Here is a 25,363-nt window from a genome sequence, read left to right as displayed (position 1 = left end):
TGACAACGGATTTTATTGAAAAATTATAAACTCTTTGGAGTCAATTTGGTACCAGGCGTGTATATTTCCTTTTCCCTCTGTGTAAGCTATAGCCAAACATAACATACATATGTATGTTTGCAACTAAAATTATAACAGTTTCAATTAGTTCCATCAGTTAAGTACAAGATTAATTTGATGTCATTCATAGACTTAAACAAAATGGATCTGTTGTAATTGTTATTAAACAAATCGCAATAATACACTTTACTTTTTCGTAAAAGCTCTAAAGTTAGAAGTCTAAACGGACGAAAAATTTTTAAGGAGATATTTGATTATTTCAAGATAAATTAATGTTTTTGTCTGTCATATTTATTTTAGATTAAATTATGAACCAATATTTATTTTTTAGATCTATCATCTGTAGTGCATGGGTACAATGACTTGATTTCATTTGAAACATAAGTAAATAAGAATTAAGGTGTAGTTGCATTTATATAAAAAGTTAGCGGTAGTCAGCAAAAACGAAACAACTTTTTAAATCCCTTTATGCACATCCGTTGTCTAAATGTTAACAAACGTGGTAAGCTCACTATTTACAACGCATTTGAGCTTCCCACGTTTGTTAACTATTAGACAACGGATATGCATAAAGTTTAGATTGCGACAACGAATTGTTACAATGTTGACAAAGTTGCGTGGTCAACATTACTTGTTGTTGCTGTATGTATGTACATACTTGACAACGGATGTTATTGAAAAATTTGGTGTCAATTTGGTACCAGTCGTGTATATTTTTTCCTCTGTGTGGGTACTTAATTAAGTAGTTATTTGTAATTGAAAGTGGTAAGCACTTGCCTCCAATGCATCATCATCACCGCACTGTAGTTTCAAACCAAAATATAGATGGACAAAATTATTTGAAGCTCGTTTTTTTTCAGAATCGTTGTCTCTCAATGCAAAAAAAGTCTCTGTTTAAAAAGATTTGTATTATCTGTTCCAGTAGATTAAATATTTTTAATAGAAATTATAATCCAAAATTTATTGGATTTCTAAATCTCATAACATTCTAGATTTTTCAATAATGAACATTAAGTTGATTAAAAATGTTAGACTAAAATACATTGTTGTACATCCCAAGGAATAAATTATTTCTTGGACATGAAATAACATTAGTCGATAATTAGTAGCGTTAGAAATCCTACATTTCTTTAAATTTACTTCAGCATTTGCTGTCAGATTAGAATGAAGTAACGCCTGTTTTTTAATGTTTTGCAAACCTGTTGTTGCAACAAATTAAATCTGAAAGTATAAGCACGTGCTTCAAAATTTGTTCTTTAAAAACTTGCATCATTTATTTGCGGATGACTTTAAGCTTCGATTTAAACTATGAGATTATGATCTAATTGTTGGCCAAGGCTATAAAATATCAAATATTTTTATTCATATTTTTAATTATATCAAAAACAAACCACTTTGATTTCAAACATAACAAAATACCGTCATTAACATTAATATTAAATTAAAACTTGACAAAAGACTCTTAAAATAACTTTAAGTTAAGGATTAAACAAACCGTTTATTACTGTATTTAATCTTATTGCAGATTGTATTTCTCTCATTTGTCGATAATAAATTGATACGACTACGAATAACATCAATAAATACTGACAACAACAAACACTGATCGATGTTAGTGCGCAAAAATGAAACCAAAAACAGCCCAACCAATCCAACTTAACACACAAGAAACGAAATTTTCAGTGCAGCCAGATGGAAGAACTTGTTTTAGTTTCAACCTTAAGTTTTATGGAGTTTGAAGTACAAATACAAAAGAATAGTAAACAGTTCCGCAAGAAATGAATTGTTGTGTTTAAAACCAGTTAAAAACATGAGGAATCCTCTAATGAGAAAATTCTTTTAATACTTAAGTCAATGAGAACGAAAATAGTCTACTTTAAGGACAATTACTAGATTCATAACCAAACATAAACTTCTTAAATGCTCTTTTTGTGATGTTTATGTCATTAATTAGTTAACTTCAAACTTGTTCTAGTTACACAATTTGCCATTAATATTTTATCTTTTAAATTAACTAGAATTACATATATTTTATTTATTTAAAATTTGTTTATAAACTGCAACAAAAGAACTTAAATTTTAAGGGTCTTATTCATTAACTTTTATCAAAAGGTTATAAATCAAATTTTCAAACAAAATTTGTTCTATAAACCTTAGATAATTGTTTATGAATAAGGCAGTAAATATTAAATTTGTAATATTTTTGCTGTTTTATAAATAAATATCGTCTTTAAATTTGACTCCGTGTCCGGTTTTATTAAAAACAATTCGTTCTTGGTTGAATGCTGAGAAAGTTTGTGTCTTAAGTCTTTTGTTTGAAATACTACATTAACTTAAAGGTTTTAGTTTTACAAAATATTCGTTAAATTCTTTGTTTGTAGAAAATATTAGTGCGATATTAGGCGTCTACACATAGTATTAGGACTCTACACATAGTATTTAAAAGAATATAATTATTATATTTTTAAAAGGTTTAAGATTTTCAAAGTTCAGCTGATAAAATGTATAAATTTCTGTGATATTATATTCAAACTTTAAAATGATAAAACAAATTTAGAAATAAATATTTTCTAGTCTATAGTCTAGACTATAGACTAGACTATAGACTAGACTATAGACTAGACTATAGACTAGACTATAGACTAGACTATAGACTAGACTATAGACTAGACTATAGACTAGACTATAGACTAGACTATAGACTAGACTATAGACTAGACTATAGACTAGACTATAGACTAGACTATAGACTAGACTATAGACTAGACTATAGACTAGACTATAGACTAGACTATAGACTAGACTATAGACTAGACTAGACTATAGACTAGACTATAGACTAGACTATAGACTAGACTATAGACTAGACTATAGACTAGACTATAGACTAGACTATAGACTAGACTATAGACTAGACTATAGACTAGACTATAGACTAGACTATAGACTAGACTATAGACTAGACTATAGACTAGACCATAGACTAGACTATAGACTAGAATATAGACTAGACTATAGAATAAACTATAGACTAGACTATAGACTAGACTATAGACTAGACTATAGACTAGACTATAGACTAGACTATAGACTAGACTTTAGACTAGACTATAGACTAGACTATAGACTAGACTATAGACTAGACTATAGACTAGACTATAGACTAGACTTTAGACTAGACTATAGACTAGACTATAGACTAGACTATAGACTAGACTATAGACTAGACTATAGACTAGACTATAGACTAGACTATATACTAGACTATAGACTAGACTATAGACTATAGACTAGACTTCAGACTGAATACTATGTGAACTAGTTATTAAAAGTTTACTATTTAGAAGAAGTACCGAATATGTTCTGGGGTTAAAGCGGTTTTTTTCGTAATAAAAAAGTGCTAAAGAAGGTACTAAAGTACTGAATTTTCCATGTCTGTTCTACAGCAGCTTGTTTTCAAATGAAAAAAGGTGTTCGTTCTTAAGTTTCAAAGCACAATTAAAACATGAATTTTATGGTTTAATTTGATTATTTGAAATTTTTTTCCATTTAATAAATATAATTCTTATTAACTACTTTTATGTTTATGGCATTAAATTAAAGTAATTTTTTATGTTTGTAACAGAAATAAAATTATAGTTCTAGTATTCTTTTAAGAAGGAATAACTTTTACGAAACTGTATAATGCTAACCATAAAGGAATTTTTCAAATTATGTTATAATTGTCTGTATTTTCCAAACAAGGTTTATGTTTATTCATCAAAAAAAGAGTAATTGTCGAAAAAGTAGATAATTTACTTACTTTACCTCACAGAATTTGTGAAAGTATAAATTGTACTCATCATGTACATGACAATGACGGACAGAAAATCAATACATTAAGCTATTTTTTTGCAATTTTAGTTAAAACCGCAAGAAAAATGTTTCTTTATTACTTAACAATTACTATTGTTTTATAAAACTAACTGCAAATTAGAATTTTAAAGTTCTAAAATGAAAATAATTTGGTTCCCACAGTTTAATAAACAGTAGATATCTGTAGGTAGAACATAAAATAATACATTTTTTCTCTTAGTGTATATGAAACTAAATAACTACTCTTTGTATATCTTAACTTAATGTTATTTGCACTTTAGAATAATACTTAATTAACTTTCTTTACATTTCCCAACTACAGCATTAATAAATTACTTTCCTTATACGACTTACGCAACACAGTTGAATAATAAATTTTGTACAAAGAATAGAGATTAATTCTAATGTTTTACAACTAAACAGCAAAAAGAAAATGTAAATAAAATATGATGGAGCTCACACATTAGATACTCTACGGCCAGCGTTGTCACTTTCTAAACACCTTATGTAATGTATTTCTAACCTTAATAGTCGTAATATTTTCCCCATACACTTAAAAAGAATCAAAAAAATTAAACAAGTTTGGAAACAAATCCTGCTGCAAACTAAGTCCAACTTAGTCTTTCGTTTTGATATGAAGTAATGACCAAAATATTCTAAATGAAGATTCTAAAAGTTTAGAATGAATCTTAATGATAATCTTATTTCCCAACATTATCAGCACGTTCTGATGTAGCATACACAAAGCAGATTTTTTCACAAAAAGTTAATTAAAGAGATGAATGCCACAACATTTCTAAAATAAATTTCTTACATTTAACCTTTCAACTACTGAAGTAGTAATACATGTTTGCATAGTTACTTAAAGACTGAAGTAACTCAAAAATAATCATCTTAATAAAATGTTTAAAACAGTTTAATAATTTCTCAAAAATGCAAATTTTCTTATAAATTTCTTAACAAATCTCACGTTTAGCCCTTTTAACTCAAATAGGAAATAGTTAAAATAAACGAAATAATCTTAACAATTCTAAAATAAGTAGCCAAAACAAGTTTGTCGTCGACTTATGACACTTACTGTTAATAATGTCAAAACGACAGATGTTTTGACAGCGTAAATTGAAAGAAATAAACAACATTAACCTGTCTCGTTAAAATACATATTTCTGTGTGGATTATGTCCAGAAAAGAGTACTAATGGAGAGAAAAGTTATTGTATATGATGTGTAGGAAAAATATTCGTTACACACACATAAGTCTTTATTGAAATATACATACATATATGTTTGACATCTTTAAACACACATTAGTAACACTGACCTATCAAATGTTGTATAAAATATTCCTAAATTTAAGTATTGAAAATGGTGATCATCTTCCTTATGAGTGGGTAGCTGACTATTCACCTTTAAGAAGAGCATGTGAATACTTAATTTAATTTGTCAGCAAAATCTTTGGCAGGCATAATGGGATTCTACATTTGAAAAATCATGAATCTTATGTAGATATAGTTATAATGGAAATTTACAACATTATTCACATTATTATAATATGTATCTTGTAGCTTACAACTTCCTTCTTCCTTTACCCTATGTAAGAAGCTCCAGCTATACTAAAACAAAAACATCATATTTAATCCAAACAGATTATCATCTGTCCCATAAACTTCTATTTTTTTCTAAATCTGTGCAATAATATGGATGAGATTGATGTTTTATTGTTAGAGGATATATAGAAAAAAGGAAAAAAGTAGAAAACCTTAAGGCAAAATCCCACCTGCTTAGTTTTTAAACAAAGAATGCACTTTGCTCTATTAGCAAATAAAAATTTTTTCGGATTGTGCAGTTACAAATCATCGTAGTAATGGGACATCAAGCAACATGATGACAATACTTGTTCGGCAATGAAGACGATTTAACAGAATGTTGATAATGCATTTCTTGTGTTGCATTTAAGTTTGTATGTAGTTGTTGTTTTGTTGCTATTATTTTTCTTTTATACAAATATTCACTTTTCATTTCAATTGCAACCTATGATTTAAAATACATCTCGCAACACCAAAATTGTATGTGCATCATATTTTTTATTTTATTATTTCCAGAAGTTCCCCTTGAAGACTATCCCCATGCACGTAAGTGACACACTGCATCCGGTAATTTGTGTGTTAATTTCAACGATCAAAATATCAAAAACACATTACTAAGTAAATTATGAGATTTTTGTTATTAACAAAATATCAAGAATTTTACATACAAAAACAAACACCTTAAGAAACAATCCATTTTAGTTATAATGAAATGCATTTTAACTAACTGACATATTTTTGTATAAAAAAAATATTTTTGGTTATGTAGATCCAATAAGGAGGGATTTAAAACATTTTAAATACATCTGTATTTACTCTTAAAAGGAGTAGTTTGGTGTCTCATACTTTTTCAAAATTCTTACTTTTAACAGTTAAAAATGTGTAACAATAAACATATAAAGATTTTTTTTTAAATATATTGGACATACATATCTGTCAAAATGATCAGACACGTGCTGATCGAGTCAGGAAATAGAGTTAACGAAAGCCCAACAAATGCGTCCGATATATCCATAATCTTGATGTAACACCGAGATGGCACACCAAGTATAAGCGTTGTCTCTAATGATTCGCTCAGGCAGATTTCTCGTCCCTTATTGGCATAACCACACCACAAGGCTCTTTTGCTTCTGAAATAGCACCTTGAGACGTATTTGGTAGTCCGAAATACACAGTCAATAAATCAGAATCCCTCTGTATGTTGAGACAATGTGACAAAGGATGTAGGAATTTCCAAAATCAATCGAAACCAAAAATTGCCCCGTCAAATTAGTCGCATCGCATGTAACAATATGCTTCTTGTTGAGATGACAACAGCACCGAAATCTTCCCTGAAGTAAAAGGTCTACTAAATCAGTACTAGTCTCCTGCCAGACAAAGGAGTCTTTCCCGATCGTTCACAAACTTACATCAGTTTCATTCTCAGGCCAAAAAAAAAAACGATCTACGGAATGACAAGCAACTACCGCTGTTGACCCTTACTTATAGTGGAGCACTATTACGCGAAGAGTAAGAGATGCTCGATGGGTTCAGGAATCCAACATAAGTTGCTCTGTCACATCACCCAGTGACATCTCTTGAGATGGCAGCAGCACCGGATAGAGAATCCAGACATGTATGTATATGGCATTTGGATTTATCAGACCTTAAAGCAACATTCTTTCCCCGCGATTTTGGGTATTAAATCACATCCACTAAATGGATTCCGAAGGAACCTCAACCAACTGGCCAGTCAGCACAAAGTCCTACAGGTAACTGACCACCTGTAGTACCAGATTATATGGTGCTCTGATTCTACTTCATGTCAAATCATTACAAGGAAAGACTGAGGATACATTTGATAATAACCAGTTTATAGTACCGGCAGACTATAGGCACCACTATACCACTATAGATTGCAATACACCAAGATGGGATATACCATCAAGGGAACATGCCCAGGGCGGGCTTATACAAAGACAGTAAGATTATTCATAGTTGCCTGGCACTAAACTCTACGATCCAATTATGTCTAAGTAAAACGTTAATTTCAAATGTCAAAAAACATTTATAGCTTTTTATCGAAGAGATAATTTTTAAGTTATGACAGTCTTGCAAAAAAATATTACCGATAAATATCTTCTGTGAGTTAAAAAAAAATATCTTTGCATTGACAACAAATTCGAAACTTAAGATTGTGCATGAATATCTTAACTTTTCCTTCATCAACTTCCACAAGATTAATTTGATGTCATTCGGAGACAAAGTGGAAATACTTCGACTATAAAAACAAACTACATTTTGCAACATAATAGTGCGACGACAGATGGTATGAGATTTATATGTTTAACAATAAAATGATCCGTAAAGATCTTTGTAGCTATTTTTACATCGGTGATATTCTCATAACCACTAAATCGTTTTGAGACGTCTTTGTGTTTGTATTTCATTCCAAATATTTCTCTAGTTAAATACAATTAAAACAGTTTTCTTTTTTGATTGGATTTATGGCGATCATATCTTTAAAATATCTTTGCAAGATATATATAAGTTATTTAAAATATTTACTATTGTGTTAACATAAGCGGAAATAATAACTAACAGTTTGATGTTACTGTCCCGAACTTATGATATTGTTAACACTACCGTAGGCAGACTTTCAGTTAAGCTAACATTCTACGATTACAAATGGACATTTGACTCCACAAAGTATTGCTTTTAGTGAGTAAATTAATTACACAGGCGAACAAAATTTGAAAAAATTTAAAGCCCAGAGATCAAAGTATATTTTTCTAGAGCATTGTGCAGCGCAGAATCAGAATCTGGCCTCAGAATTTCTCCATCTTAAGAGCAGCTCAATCATTTACAAAATTATATTTTGATCTCTGGGTAAAAAATTTGTTGGCCCGTGTTATTTTCTAACACGCAGCACAAATGAAACGGTTAAAAGTGACTACTTTGTAGCATTCTCAGGGAAAATAAGAAAGTATTTTGTGATATTTTAAGATTAGTGTAACATTGTTATTTTTTAACTTTACTACTAAAGCTGTGAAGAAATAGTATATTGTTGTAAAGAGACACATTACTTATAAAGAAAATAGAAAAACATTTACAATTGCAAACATTTCATAAACTCAACATGAATCTACAGATCTTTTTGCACAAACTATTAGATGTTTTTTTTCTATGGAGCTAAGCCGCCAATAACATTGTTAACAACATGTTCCATGGGTTTGCAACACACTTTACTATTTACTGTTTAAACCATTTTAATCTATATATATAAAAGAGTAGCGTTACTGACTGACTGATTCATCATCGCACAGCCCAAACGGCTGAACTGAGAATCATGAAATGTTGACAGTAGATGTGCTTTTGGTTATGTAGAGGGATTTTTGAAAATTTGTATATTTACGGGTAAAAAGGGGAAAAACGGGTAAAACTGTTTTTCTTAATTATCTTACACAATATTAGTGATACAAGAAAAATTTTAAATGCACCTGTATCTACTCTTAAAATGAGCAGATGGGTGTCTGGTACTTTTTTGAAATTCTTACTTTTAAGGGGTAAGAATGTGTAACAAAGGTGATTTTTTTGGCCCCTTATAACCTTTGAACTAATTAACATAATAAAATTTGTATAAATATTTTGGATACATCTCCCAAAATTATGAGACACCTGTTTCGAACCTTTTTAAAATTCAGTCCTTTTAGGGTGTAAAAGGGAGAAAACTGTATTTATGGTACTTTTTTTGTGGCACATTAAGAAAACTTTTTCGGTTTATTGAATTATTCTTATTAAATTACGGACTAACTCTGTAATATTTATTGTAATAAAATGTTTGCTATTTCACTTGGGAAAAAAGTACCAAAAAGGGAAAAAACGGGAAATTTAATTTTATTCAAACTCATTGAGGCAATTTGTATAAAATTTGAAAAAGTAATTTATTTACTCACACAAAATAAGCTGTTGGTATATTATTTTGGAATTCGAGTACTAAGTCCTATATAGGACCAAATTCGAGTAAATTGTTTGGTACTTTTTGAAAGCACTATTTTTCTGGAACAAATGAATGCAGATTTTAATCGTTTGAGTTTTATCTGTGATATTGTAAACTAAATTCTCGAAAAAGTATATTTCTAAGGGAAAAGGAGAAAAATTGTATTCTTTATTAGTACTTTCCACTTAGATAAATTTTATTCCACTTTTGGTACTTTTTCTTTCTTCAAATGATACTCTTTGTATGTTCTTTAATATGAATTCAAAACACATGATTATTAAATATATACGGTACTCATTGAATAAGATTCTTTAAGAGAGAACTTTTTAGTACTTTTTATCTCATACATGTACTTTTTTAATTTTCTAAAATATTTAACCTAGGAACATAAATCTTAACATACATGGTCTTGACTGAATAATATTCTGTAAGTGGGAACTATTTGATACTTTTCTATTCTTCAAATGGTACCTTTTAGATTCTTTATAATGGTTAATCGGAACACACGGTCCTTATTAAATGAGAATTTATTGAGAGAGATTTTTGTACTTTTTGTTTTTCCGATGGTACTTTTTGATATTTTTACGATATTGAAAATAAAATTTTAAATGTAGGGACCTTAGTGAATGAGAATCTACTGAAAGGGACTTTTGGTACTTTTTCATGCTTTAAAATTATATATATGTATTTAATTTAAGTTAGGGTAGCGAAGCACCCAGGGTATGCTAGTCAAATGATAATTGAATGCCTTTTATAGTTGTAGTTTCAAGCAATAAGCAGCGTGCAACAAATTAGTTGTTTATCAATGATCAGTGTTTGATATTGTAGACTATGAAAAAATCATGACCATTTGAAACCATTTACTTACACAATTATTACTGTTTTTAGGTTTTAGCGTATTGATTAAATTTCGTTTAAACATCCAAATCACATTCATCTATCGAGTATACTTTTTATATTAAAATTGATATTACTCATACGTCATGAGGGTCCATAAAAAGATTTTAATTGTAAATTCGATGAAAACAAATCTTTAAGAAAACAATTTAATTTGAATTAATAAAACATTTTTATGATTCTTCCATATATATACCCGACAAAACTTTAGCGATATGGTTGTAGTTATGGTTGATTGTAATTGTTGGAATTGATGTACTACTTCAGAAAACCTAATAAGATAAAGTCTAAAATAAAAGTGTATTACTGTAAATCATAGTAATTTTTGCTTAGTTGTTGGTAGTTAATATAAGGATAATGTGCTCATTCTAAATGATATTATTAAGAAATATTTACATATACATACTTACATTTGAATAACAACTATTAATATCCAATGAAAATTGAAATATATGTATGTACTTAGTTACTTTTATTGTAAGGTTTTATATTTTAATATTAAAATTTTTATTATACAAAACGACACTAAATCGTTAACAAGTTTTACTTATTATAAGTAGATTTGCTAAAGTTTTACTTTATTTTTGTATTGAAAAATTTTCTTATTCTAAAGCTATTTCATCATCTAAATTTGTCATTCTTCTTTTTAGCAAATAGTTGATATTCACAAGTAAATTCAGTAAAGCTTTATACATCCACATTATTAGTTCAATTGCAAACTTATGTTCTTTGAAGACGTCCTTGTGTGAAAGCTGTTACTGTAAGAAGCAATTTTATTTAATAGATTTAGAATAGTTTTGATAGTTTCGCACAATATATACCAGTTTGCTTTGTAATATTGAATGATGCAACTTCATAGTGTTCGAGATTCAGCAATAGATGGAAATGATTGCATGCTGTATGAGTTGGATGGGATGTTGGACTTCGAAATCATAAAATTATCTCTCTAAGATACCTTCACTTAATGGTTGAATACGGCTTTAGTGAGGGTCATTACTACAAGAAAGAATAGAAGTTAACGATTGGTTAGAATTTTAAATTCTTATAATTTGAGTTTAAGGTGTGAATTATTCTTAAAAATTATTATTAGAGTAGTTTTATTAAATATACCTATTTATTCGGAGCAAATTAAATTGCCTAGGAAAAAACTTACAATGAAAAGTAATGAGTTAAAAAGCTAATAAAACCTCTTTTTACTACTTCTTTATTAGCATTTTAAGTCATTATTTTAACACGGTGATGACATTGAAGGCAAATACTTCCACGCTCTCTTACAAATAAAGAGTTAAAGAAGGTACTTGCAATTTCGCTTACAAAGTAGTTGTTGCGTAAGTTGTTTTGTATTTTAATAATATAAAGAGCCGCAACTCTTAACTCGCAATCAAATAAAATGTGACAACAAAATGACAAAACCGAAAATAAAGTACTTCTATATTAAATTAAAGAAAGTCATTACTAGAGTACTTCTTAGTAATGCAGAGTAGTAAGTAGTTGTCATTGAAAAGTACCCAGCAAAAGTTTCATATTATGTAAAGAGTTAAAATTCTAAATTCACAAAGCATTTTAAGTCAAATTGTTTAACATGGTGATGTCATTGGAGACAAGTACTTAACACAACCGCTTACAAGTATTAGTACGCAGAAACTCATACAGCTTCTATAGCTTCACGCAGAAGATAGTTAATAAATTAGAAAGCTGTTGTATAACATATTATTAATAAGACGTTATTAGACCGAATTTAAAAAATAAGAAAGACAAGAAAAGTTTTTGGATTGCTTGACATGTTTGACAGTCTTTTAGAAAAATTTTAAATGTTTTCTGAATTTTAAAGTGTTCTAAAGTAAAATTGAGAAGAACTTTTTCCCATCTGTCCATATAATTGCTCACGCTTTTCAACTGACCAATCTAAATGTGTTGAAGCGAACTGGTTGTTTACTTTTTTCATCTGAAAACTATTCAGATATGTTCGCTATGGCTCCTAGATATGTAAACATGTTTGGATTAAGATGTGTATAAGTATGTAGAATTATGTATTAACAGAATTGGAAAATTAAAGTCAAACTTTTTATTACTGCTACTTTCACGACAGTATCTGTATAATCTTAACGATTTACATCTGTACTATGAGGAAAGTTGCTATCTTTTCTTCCAAATTCTTGAATTTAAAACAAATTTCTTCAGTTTTAACGCAATGTCATTCCTTTGCCAGGTTTTACATATAAGAATGCATTACTTTTAAGCAACAAAATCTCACGACCTCAAAATATATCAATATTTGTCTCCTTTAAATTATTCCATATTGAACAAATTGAGAAAAAATGTATTTGCATGGATAATCCTAAAAGATCCCAACATGACTTAAGCTACAATAAATTGTATGGGATAACCCATATATTGGCTTTCTTGTTGGAGGCACACAAGAATATACTAATTAACACTTGCCACTTATTTACATGTTGCATGAAACTTACTTTATGCAAACGTTATTTTCTTTCTTTAACAAATGAGCTGAGAACGAAAACTCTAGCAGATTGGAAACACTTTTCTTCTGCTACTTGAATGTTTAATGTTGTCATTATATGTTTTGTTGCAGTTGCAGATTCGCATGCAGATAGCTGGACGCATATTGCATGTGGAGTGGAGTTTCTGATGCCTGTAAGTAGATGACAAAACATTTAAAATTAAGAAAATGTAAGTAGCAGGATTTATAATTAGGTTATTGTGGAAAATGTATACTTTATTATACAAAAGCTCTCTTTTTATTTCTTGCTTGAGAAAGCGATGCTAAGCTTTGTGCAGAATTAAGCCGTAAAATGATTAGGACATGATTTAATTAGGCTTTTAGATAAACCGTTGTGTTGGGACTATTCAGAATTGATTCAGAGATTTTTAACTTATCCCTTGTTCCTCATTAATTCTCATACAATTGTTTAGTTTTTTACTTCAATGTTCTATTTCCGATGTTAATAATTTTCTTTAATTGAGATCACAAAGATCACAATCAATGATAGTCACTTGATAATTGCCTTATTCTAAAGCAGGGTTTCAGATTGTATATTAGTTACCACTGATTCTAGAATTGTAATCATCTCAAAGTACCTAACCTATTAAATAGAAGTTCAGGTACCGTATTATTCACAGTATGGCAACTGAGGAATATATGGAACAAACGTTGGATTTGTATCTTAGTGCGCATCTCTGGGAGTGGATGAAATAAATAAATGTCATAAACTATCCAGAAACCCACATTTGTGGGTGAGTTATGAAGTTACACAGTTAACTATAGAAAAGTTTCATAAAGATATCCGGTTTGTCCGTGTCTTACTACAATAATATCTTAAATTTTACAACTTTTGTTTAACAATCTACAATTAAAATTTTAATGACGTCATTAAATACATGCGAATTACAACTTTGCATTAAACATTGTATAAATGTCATAAAGTTTTGTCATCTTTTAATAGAGAGAGCAACAACTTTATCATTTATTTTGTTGGAAAAGTTTATAATGAACTGGTTTTTCTAATTTTCATAGCTGATGTCCTAATTAGAAGAAATATACTATTTAGAAAATATCATTTTCACAGTTTTATTTAAAAGAAATTACTAAAATATTTAGAAATCACAAACATTGGAACAAACGCATTATGCCCTCCACACTACGGTAGAATACAGTGCAACAAACAGATTAATTGTTCCAGTTGATACTAAAATAACATAAATTCACACATAATTTTATGGTTTCACTCTGGATGTTAACTACTATTAAAATTGTTGAACAACAATTGGGTAGGATATAATGGGTTTGTGCTGATATTTCTAACGCACAATAATATTGGTCCTACACTCACATTAAAGTATACCAATCAGCTTAGAATAATTTTCTGAGTCGATTTAACTATGTCCGTCCGTCGGTCTATTATTTCCCCATACAACAGAACGTCCCAATAGGGCTTGTAAACCTTCCAATCAAACTACAGGTCGCAAGTTTGAAGATAATTCAATGAAATTTGGCACACGATCTCCTGTTGTACCAGAGACGAAATCTATTAAAAATAGTTAACGTCGGTTCATTATTTCACCTTGCACTCATGCAACTGAATCCAACGAATAGGGCTTTAAAGTTCATGATTATGTTTAATATACTCGTATTGGTTCATTATTTCGCATTGCACTCATACAACTGAATCCGAATGGGGTTTTAAAGTTCATTATTATGTTAATATACTCGTATCTCGACAAAAAGCTTCAAAAAACCAAGTTCTATACTAGCCTCGATGAACCTGATGAATTTTATAATTATAACAAAGCCCACTTCAAAATATGACTTAAATGTCCATAATTTTATTCAACAATAAATGACTTAAGTATATCTGAGCCAAATTACAATTCCACTTAAATGCTGTATTATGAAAAGTAAATCACATTTTATTTTTATAACCGATGTAGGGTATTATATGGTCGGCCTCGCCTTACTATAATTTCTTACTTGTCTCAATTGTTATTCCATTGTTGGCTGCAGTTTTACTTTTTTACAGATGGGTGAGAAAAATTGCATTTATGTACATGGAAACCAGCACTGTTAAGGAAGTATTGTTTTAACAGATCATGGGGTTTGTTAAAAAAGATAAACGAATGAACGATTTACATATTATGTACAGACACTTGTTTATGCATTTTGCTTTTTACACGTACCCAACTTCTACTTATTTACAATTGTGTCTTTTGTTTAAGTAGAAAATATATTATTTTCGTAGATGTATCTAAGTACTACTTATTAGGTATGAAACCTTAAACCTTTTCCTTTAAAAAACTCAAAATTTTTTGTTTCATTTCACCTTAATCTAGATATTGTCCAGGAAACATACAAACTATATCAATAAACCTGAAACTGAAAGGAAAAATAATCACATTTGCAACTAAAGACATTGACAGTTTGTCTTAAACAAGTTTCAAACGAGTTATTTGAAGCTTTTTTTTGACATGGAATAAAAACTTTTGCTTTCATTACATTCAAGATAATATATGTACATATCTACAATAGAATTCTAACACGCAATCTTATGATAAGACGAAAACAACTAGAATATCTTCAATTTAATCCAAATTATATCAAACAAACGCATTAAACTCTCACCACTACAGACTTGTGGAGGGTATAAAAAAAAGAAATCATAGTTCCATTTGAAAAATTTTAATGGATGCCTTATTAATTGATGCCTTATTGAGGATTGCAGCTATAAACAGTTTATAACAATGTTCCCTGGAACTAAAGAATGTTTAATATGAATTTTAAAATTTAACAAATAAGAGCTTGGATGTGTCATAAATTCATGGTGCATTTGGGAACAATGATCTAAATATAGACTAACTTCGTAATAGATCGATGATTTTGGAATTGTTAACTGTGATTAACTCTATTATTAGATGAAATCTATTATCGGGTTAGATTATGTTAAAAGGAGAATGTATATTACATCGGATTTAGAAAAATACTCATAGGCCGCTATCGAGCCTGTTGTGCGCTCCTTTTCATAGCTAAAGTTTGTAAAAGAAAACCTATATAGCGATCTATGAAAAGAATGATAGCCCAATGTTCAGAAACTCAGTATCTGAGGCGTAGTTTCATAGAATTTTCCAATCAGTGTTTCTGAGAAATGTAGTATCTGGACTACCACCTGCCACCGGTCTTTAATAGGTGAAATTTCTACAACAACATATTGACAAAATCGACGACCGAAATATTTAGTTGGTCATCTTAGTTGCATTGATTTTCACTTGGAAATCATAAAATCCCTTAATCGATTTGGAAGGTGTTTTGAAACACACAGACACGTAATAATTATACAACAAGTCTGATCTTGACCTCTGTATTAAAAGAAACACACCCACCATTTGGCCATATGAGAGGGCATTCAGCTGGCCAAGTCAGTCTTTATAACCTCCAACACCACAGTGGATACATTTATATAAGTTTGTCATTCCGTATGTAACACCAAGAAATATTCCTCTGAGACCCCACAAGGTATTTATTTGAAATTCTGAGTCTGTTTAGCTATGTCCGTCTGTCTGTCTGTGTAAAACACGCTCATATTAAAACTAAGTAAAGGAAATCAACCAAATTCTTCGAAAATATTCAATGTTGTCCTAAGCAATTTGGTATTGAAAATCAGACTATATGGGTTCTACGGGCTATATCTCAATGTGTTAGAAAGGTAATCATTGAATTGAAATGGATGTAGAATATGAAATATTTATTTATATTAAAGGGAACAGTCTTCGATATAAATGCTATAACTTATTAAAATTGATGACCAGAAATATTAAGTTGGTCTCATTATTCACCGATAATTTTATAAGGCGGGTGTTTGAATACTAGAGCCCTGCATGAGTAACTCTATTTGCTACACACAATGAGTGACTCATTGCTTTGCACTCAACTCATTGTTTGTTTAGAATAGTATTTACAAAGTTTTGTTATACTCAAACGTTGTGAGTACTATCAAGTGAATGTGCAACTACATTCAAATCGAGCGAGTAAACAATTTGTTTATGTTAAAACAATACAAAATAGATTGTTTGAATCGAATGAATCGATTCAAACTTTTTCTTGAATAAATGGTGAAAATTTTGAATGCTGTTAAAACTAGTTCCTGTGGCCCGAATTCGCTGAAATTTGGTAGTCTTGAGTACAATTGATGATAATATTATGTTCGAATATTCGAAATTAAGTTCGAAAATTCGAAGTTATGTTCGAAAAATTTTTTATGCTTTTAAATTATTCTTTGAGTCCAAAAAACTAAAAAAAAAATTTTCGAAAATTCGAACTCATGTTCGAAAAAAATTTAAAGCTGATAAAACCAGTTTCCGTGGACCAAATTGGCTGAAATTTGGCAGTGTTAAGTACAGTTGATGACGCTACTATATTATCTTCGACTATTCGAAATTAAGTTCGAAAATTCGAAGTAATATTCAAAAAATCTGTTAATTTGTCGAACTTAAAAATTGTTTTGCTTTCACTCGATTCACTCACTGTATACTACTTGAATTGAATCACACAAACACTCTCATTACTTGTTTCGTTTGAATTGAGTATTGACTAACATTCCTTATTTTCAAATATACTATTCATTTCATTCATAAAACAATGAGTGAGTCAAACACAGTGTTTGAAAAAAATCAAATGTTTTAATTTATTATTTAAGTCACTCATGCAGGGCTCTATTGAATACACATCCAACAGCACCATGACAATGTAATTTTATGAAAAAAACTTGATATAATATCATGAAGAATTCTTCTACTGCAAAAGAACTAACAAAAAATGGACAAAATAAAAAAATAAGGCCACAAATGGTAAAAAGTACCAAAACACAAAACAATTTATTATTCTCGGCATCTGGACAAGATTATAACATGGAGAATTGTTATAAATAATTCTTATTTAAACTTTGACTGCAACAAAATGTTTGCATTTATTTTGTCGCCTAATCCTAAGTGGTTGCGTGTTGGATTTGAAGACATATTATAAAATCCCTCCAACGATTTCGAAGCGATTTTGGAAAGTCTGTCTGCATATCTTAATGGAGCAAAGGAAACATACTGGCATGTAACAAATATATACCAAGTATGATCTTGAGCTCTGTGTTAGATGAAACACACCCACCATTTCGCCATATCAGAATGCATTCAGCTTGTCAGTCAGTCATTCATATCTTTAGTTGCCTTGTATTTTATTTAGTTTTCATGCACTGTGATTATCTGTAGTAAAAGAGATTTGTGACGGTTTCCTTCTTTAAGGTTTTTGTGAAATTATGCATTGCGATAAGCAAGTGATAATTGAGGAGTGTTCATTGAGTTTCTGCTTAAATTGCAGACATTTTTTGGAATAGTTAAACATAATATGATGATTTTAGTGGTAATTGAAAAGTGTGCTTAAGCTTTATATGATTATCGAAGTAAATTAAAGGATCTTATGAAGTTGGTGTCAACTACAGGCAAGAAATTAAATAAATAAGAGATCTAAACACAAGACATCGAGATATATAACCAGATCAATTTTCCCAAATGCACAGTTTTTACTTTCAATATTAAAACATTTGCATTTTCAAATTTGTTATTGTAAATTTAGCATACAAGTAAATCACTTCAAAATTATTCACAATATTCAATGTCAACGATTGGTTACATTACAGATGAGTAGACGTAGCAACTTGATTGATACTTTATAATATCCGCTATAAATGTCAACACATTGACTTGACTTCAAGTCAAGGTTTACGTATTCGTTCAAGGACAATCTCATTTTATTACAAGTTCAATAGTTGATGCAAATGTTATATGCAAAGTCGTTTAGTTGGAATTTATTTGAATACACTTGTTAATGGATAAAATTTACAAATTTCTAAAGTTTCCAAGTTAAATATGATAAATCCTATTGCTTTGCTAAGCAATAGGTGGATAAGCTGCCAGATATATGAAATAATGTTATGCCACAAGATCAAATTTAATGGCCAATACTTTGGGTTACCACTTTCAATAGCCTTTTAAGAAACTTAACTAAAGGATAGAGAATATTACGCAGATTACATCGTAATACTTCTAAATGTCTAGAATCTAAATTACATATGAAAGAGTGCCGAGTTGGTTCTAAAAAAGGCTTTCCGCTGGGCTCAACCAAGGGGGCTGAGTATCAACCCAACGAAGAGAAAAATGGTTGTGTCCACAGACATTAAACTTATTTATTCTATCCATTATTCCAACTGGATGATTTTGGAGTATTCTCTCGCCCATATATGTAATTCAGTCCTAGTAGCGTCGAACACTGTTGCCTTAGTCAAGTTAAAATTTTAAACTACCTTCTCTTAATAGAAACTAAATACTAAAATCTAGTTTTACGTTTATTTACGTTTTTTACGTTTATTTACGTTTTATTTACGTAATGCGACGGGGCACAAGTTTGCTTATAACTGTTGTATGATGATGGGAAAGATATCTACCAATGTTTCAGGTCTTCGGTTTGGCACCAATCATACTCAAGAAACAAGTATTCTAAATTCCAAGAACTGGAATTGTATTACACTTCAAGTTCAAAGAAATTCACCAGATTATTGATGCATAAGTTATAACAGGTCTAATCGCACTCTTTTCAAATCAGTGTGTCCTAGTGAAACTAAGGTCTCATTTCGATCCTATGGTTTTCTTCCTTTCCTAATCTTATCTTATATAATCTTCGTTCAAGTATTACACCTAAGTACTTAAATATCGTTCAGAAGTATATGTATTATAGCCCAGGAAATATTATTCAAAGTACTGAGGAAGTTTGGATTTTCTTGTAAAAACACAGATTTTAGTCATTCCCCGGTTTTTTCCTCTTGAGTGCAAGAACTTTATGTAGTTATAGCCAACATGATCATCACAGATCTGACAAAGTCACTGCTCTCAATCTCTAAGTGATGATTGCCCATAGAAGCGTTTAAGTAAGCCATCATACTATTGCTGACCTCACCCATCTTACCATACTGGTCTTCTGGTCTGCCGCATTACCAGCTTCACATACAGCATAGAATGAATCATCCCGGTATCATTTTTAGCAACTGTGGTATAATATGATATTTTTTTTAATCTTTCTACGACTAGCTATCTCCTTTGCTTTAGTAGGGGCATCGTTTCGGACGTTCTTAACTTCTGGTGTGATTTAGCTGAAGTGCTCATCTTCTCAATAACTGGATCAACTTTCCCTCAATTAATCTCGGGATTCTGGCTTCGTTTCGCAAGTTCTTACCTTCGGGTTTCATTTAACTGAAATGCCCTCCTTCTCAATAACTGGCTTAGCTTTTGTTTACTTAATCTCAGTATTCCAGCTAGAGACTCTTTTGAGAGAGATATGGCTTAGTTGTACCAGTATATTAGAAGACAGGAAGTTCCTTTTTCTCTTAGTTTTATTAAAGTCTTCTGGAAGTCGGACTCTCTTTGTTTTTAAACATGTTGAAAAACAGCCTGATTCAGTGTCCTATGCTTAACCTAACTTCTTTCTCTGCACTGGTAAGTCGATAGTTACCCTACATCAACTTATCTAATTCTTCTAGTCGGCATTCTACTCTCCCTCCTCAGAGGCTATATATTAGTGAGGAGGGGACAGAATAAATACTTGAAATACATTTGAATAAAATCTGTGAGTATCGACTTTCAGTAGGAATACGAGTGACTAATTTGCTTAGATTTTTTCTAAATCGAAAAAAAGCTATTGTATTTCGTTACCAAAGCTTTAAGATGTTTAATTAACAGGAAAATATGAAATTATGTTTAACCACCCATATTTTGAGGGTCTTCTAAATGTACTTAAGTAAATACAGTGGACGTCCAATAGTACGTATACTCTTTATTACGAATATCCAATAATACGAATGGCAAAATTGTTGCATTGTCTACTCTATAGTACGAATAAAGTCACAATTTTTCTGTTCGATTGTACAAATAACGCATTTTTTATGGGAATTTTGGTTTTATTTACGTATGAATGATGTTTTTATTATGTTTTTATTTTATTATTTCGGTATCATTCACCTCAGTAATTTTGAAGTTTTTTTTATTTATTACAAGTGTTTTGTATTTTTAAAAATCCTATACACACAATTTACTGCATGTATATTTACAAATCAACAATTATTTAGTGTTATTAATTTATTTTATTGGAATTTTGATGACCCAAGAGAATAAATTAAATTGGATGATAACGCCAATGAGGAAAGTATTTTATTAGTTCCCGACAATAACTCTGCTGAGAACAATATTGAAGCCTCAAAAGCGCTGTTATTGAAAAAGCCGTAAGAATCATTTTACAATGTAATAAACATCGATGTTAAATGATGGATTTTTTAATAAGTAAAATGATATTTATATACATATGTATGTATGAACTGTTAATTTTGAAAGTAGTGTGACTCCACATTCCAAACAATGGGTTTAAGGATAACTATTCTAATTTTTAAGAGAAAATTATAAGTTAGAAAATTGTGGTATATTCCATTCAAGTTTCTAATAAAAGTTTTATGTAATCTGAACATTTTAATACATTTTAGAACACATATGTAAATTGCAAATTGTCTTTGGCACACATCTTTTTAAAAACATTAAAATTTAAAACCTTCTACATATATCTCATTTCAACCATTGGACTCACGATACTTTCAAAATTAACAATTCATATACGTAAATATGTCCCTTTTATGCCTGTTTATGTACAAGAAATTTATTTAAAATAATACACATTTATTATATTTTGTTCCGTTATGTAATTTTTCATGAAAAATAAAACAAAAATAAATAAAATCCAATATTTTATGTGTATTATTTGAATTTAAACATACAAAATGTGTTGTTCAATAATACGAATTTTTCGGTATTACGAAAGGGCCTGACACTATATAATTCGTACTAGTGGACGTCCACTGTATGGAATTACATTCATACAAAGGACAACATGAGAATGTATCTTTTTTGATATCAGCAAATAACTTACAAACTTACATATGTACGTAACGGCAGTTTTTGAACATTGATTTCGTAACTAAATGCACGAACAAAACATTTATTTAGTTGTGCAGCAAACATACAGCAACAACATCCAAAGTCATGTATATACTTATTCTGAAATTCTTACTACCACAAAGACTTTAAGGACGATGATGTAGTTGATGATAATGATAGAAGCGTGAATAACTTACATATTAAAACAGACATGAAAAGAATACCAAAACAAATAAATTGTATATCAATGTTTAAGACGAATCTTTATATACCCTAACAAGTGCCATACATTTCTACTTCTCGTACTTACAATGTTAATATGTACCATGATCAGATCACTGATATTGTGTGAAAGATCAGTGTACAGTATTGGTTTGTAATTTGTGATCGAATTTGTGAGAATAAATTATACTTATTAAACAACAAATACAAAATTGAACATTTCAAATCTGATCATATTTGTAGATCTCTTATGAAGTATTAAATGTTGTGTATACACTTTCCAAGCCTTGCTTTTACATTTTTAAGTAATTATTTTCCTTTAAGAAGGACTTCGGAATATATCTCTGAAATATTCGCTCTATTTGGTACTTAAGTAATAAGTTAATCGTAGCAAAATAGCAAATCCAATTATGTAGCAAAACGTAGGGTAATAGACCCAAATTATAAAAAGTTCTAACAATAAAAGGTCTGATGCTGCCTTGAAATATACAGCCAACATTATTTTCATGCCAAATTCCAAACCAGTGTATACAACATGTGTTGGGAATTGTTGCAACAAATACTCAAACGTATGTTGCATCTGCTTCTACATGGGAAGGTATGGATAAATATTATTTGTGGAAATGCGTTTGTTGTTTCTTCGTTTTTTAGTTGTTGACCATTGAAATTTTATGGGCCATTTATATGTAATCTTCTTCGATGTGGTTGTTCTTTCTTGCTGTTCCTGTTGACGTTGGATGGATGTTGTTTTTTAGTGATGTTTACCATGGTTCTGTTCATCTGTTGCCGTTGCACAGTGGGAGAAATCTGGTGTCGCTTTAAGGAAATTTTAAATTTGAGAATTCTGAAATTTTTTTTAATTTTCTGGTAACTAAGAAACCAAGTGATTTTTGATTTTTTTTATTTCATTTTACTCGCAATATTCACACATTAGTGAGCTTTCAAACTTTGCATATTTTTTAGCAATTGAATTCATTATTTTTTCACTTTTTTACAGTTTAAGTTTGATTACACATAAAATCTTAAGTTTAGATTTTTTTATTTGGATTAGTGGTTTAATTGAAATTATTGGGAATCTATTAAGGGAAAAAATTGGTTTGTGGCCTCTGCTTGTACGGGTTAGTTCTGAATTGTGGTACACAAAATGACCTTTGTAGGAGAGTGTTTTATTATGTGTAACATAATCTTCTGTTGAATAAAAGTTGGGTGGATTCGACAAGATTCGCTCTATCGTTTAGTTTATTAGTTTTTTTGGTCTGTTTTCTATGTCAAGTAAGAAAATTAGCTGCAACTTTTTGACTTATCACGTTTTTTAATGAGTGTTCCAAATGAAAAAACGCACACTTTTTTCATTTGGTACAGTGAACCAGTACCAACAAAAAAACTTTTAACAGCCATACATGACACTATTCTGCTGAAGGATGAAGTCTATTGAGAATTGTTCAAATCGGCCCATTATTTTACTTAGCCCCCATACAAACGGACATCTAGAATATGGTTTTTAGCTCATAATTTTTTTAAAGACGCTAGTATCTCTACAAAAGTCGTTACAAATAAATTATATATAAGCCTAAATAACATTGTCCATTTCCATAATGATCGGACCACATTTGACCCTACCCCCCATACAAAGTCCCTTCATAAAATGACTTAAATATCCATAATTCCCATATAAATACTAGTGTATCGATTATATTTAGCAAAAATAACTTTAATATAAACATAAATACCCCCACCAAATTTAATGAAGATTGGCCTATGTTTGACCCTAGTCCCCATATATGGCCTTTTTCAAAAAATAAATTGTACACCATTAAATTGCCTTAATATTTAGGAATTAACGTAGAATTTAACGTAAATGCTTTAAAAATAAAAAATAAACCACGTTTTAAATATTAAAATACAAAAATAAAATAAAAAATAGTAATAGTTTCGGTGCATACTGACTGTAGGGTATAAGTCCAAATATCAATAAATATAACTTAAAATGTCTAAAACATGATATCGTTTTCAAAAAGTGTTCAAAACGAATGAAATACAAAAATTATAAACATATTACTACTATTAAATATATGAACAACCGAAGGTGACCGATACAACACTTTATGGCGCACCCTGTACGAAAGTGGCATGTCCCAAAAAATTTTTTTTAAAGACCATGTCCTTGGCTATAATTTCACTGAACATTTCTAATAGATCAGATCACTATTTATAAAGATATAAATAAAGATCCACCAGATTGACCATTTCTCCCACTGTGCGTTGCTGTGGGTGTTGTTATTTTGTAGCATTAAGAAAATTACATGATTATCCATTGATTTTAAATATCCTTAAGGTTTTTAATACATGCTTGCAAAAAAAAAAGAAACTTAAAATAACAACCACGATAACAAATACAAATGAATTTAATAACAAGAATTCAAAAAATTGTACAAAGATTTCAAAAAACCTCCTAACTGACATCATTTTCAAAATCCTTGTACTTAGTGTTACCCACAACAACATGTGTCTAGCAATCAAATAGTTATCGTAAAGCCGTACAACTAGTTTAGGGTGTATCAGATTTTAATAGATAATTGTCTAGTATTTTGTCTACAAAGACTTGCAAGACATTGCTATTTATAGTATACATAGAACTAAAGTTTAGGGTTATATTTTTTTGAAAATTAGTATCAAAATAGCGCACAAAACTCTTGAATATAGTATCTGTATAAATAAATATACATGCATTTCTATATAATTCCATATTATTCCCTAATGTACATATGCTACTAAATTTAATAAATATGTATGTGTGTTTACATGATTTATAGTTTATAGTAATTTATTACTTTAAGAGTACATTACCCTGAAACTCTTTACTGATTTCTTCTTAAATCTACTTAGACATGCATAATTAATTTATGTTAAATATTTTCTAAAAACCATTATTAGTAATATTTAACTATGTAGCCAAATAAATCTAAGATAAGTCTATGATAAAACTTTTAATTTTTCAATCTGAACTGTTAAATTACCCAACAAAATAAAACTCCTACATATTTATGAAGGACATTTATTTTTGAAGTAGATCTAAATGATGATCATTAATCTTGGTTAAAAAAAATACACGTGTACCTAAACTTTGTTGTAGTCAATGTGAATAAATGATTGCAATTAAAGCATTGAAAAGAATAAGGACGTAAAGGCCGCTTTGTCCAATAATTATTGAAAATTATGTAAAACTAGATTTTTTT

General features: G+C 29.8%; 1 long non-coding RNA gene across 1 annotated transcript in view; it reads right to left on the bottom strand.

Annotated features, from left to right (window-relative positions):
- Positions 1-10,946: 10,946 nt before the first annotated feature.
- The window catches only part of LOC119601461, a 23,495-nt gene continuing 9,078 nt past the window's right edge, over positions 10,947-25,363 (bottom strand). Inside the window, exons 2-3 of the long non-coding RNA XR_005231232.1 lie at positions 11,198-11,372; positions 10,947-11,134 (exon numbers count right to left, since the gene is read on the bottom strand). This is a non-coding gene — a long non-coding RNA (uncharacterized LOC119601461). The remainder of the gene's footprint in view (positions 11,135-11,197; positions 11,373-25,363) is intronic.

Source organism: Lucilia sericata, unplaced genomic scaffold (genome assembly GCF_015586225.1).
Source record: "Lucilia sericata isolate MDLA Ls3-8-SP2 unplaced genomic scaffold, ASM1558622v1 Contig000166F_arrow, whole genome shotgun sequence".
Classification (NCBI taxonomy): Eukaryota; Metazoa; Arthropoda; class Insecta; order Diptera; family Calliphoridae; genus Lucilia; species Lucilia sericata.
The sequence above is the reverse complement of the archived record's forward strand: the minus strand, read 5'-3'. Positions and strand labels throughout refer to the sequence as shown.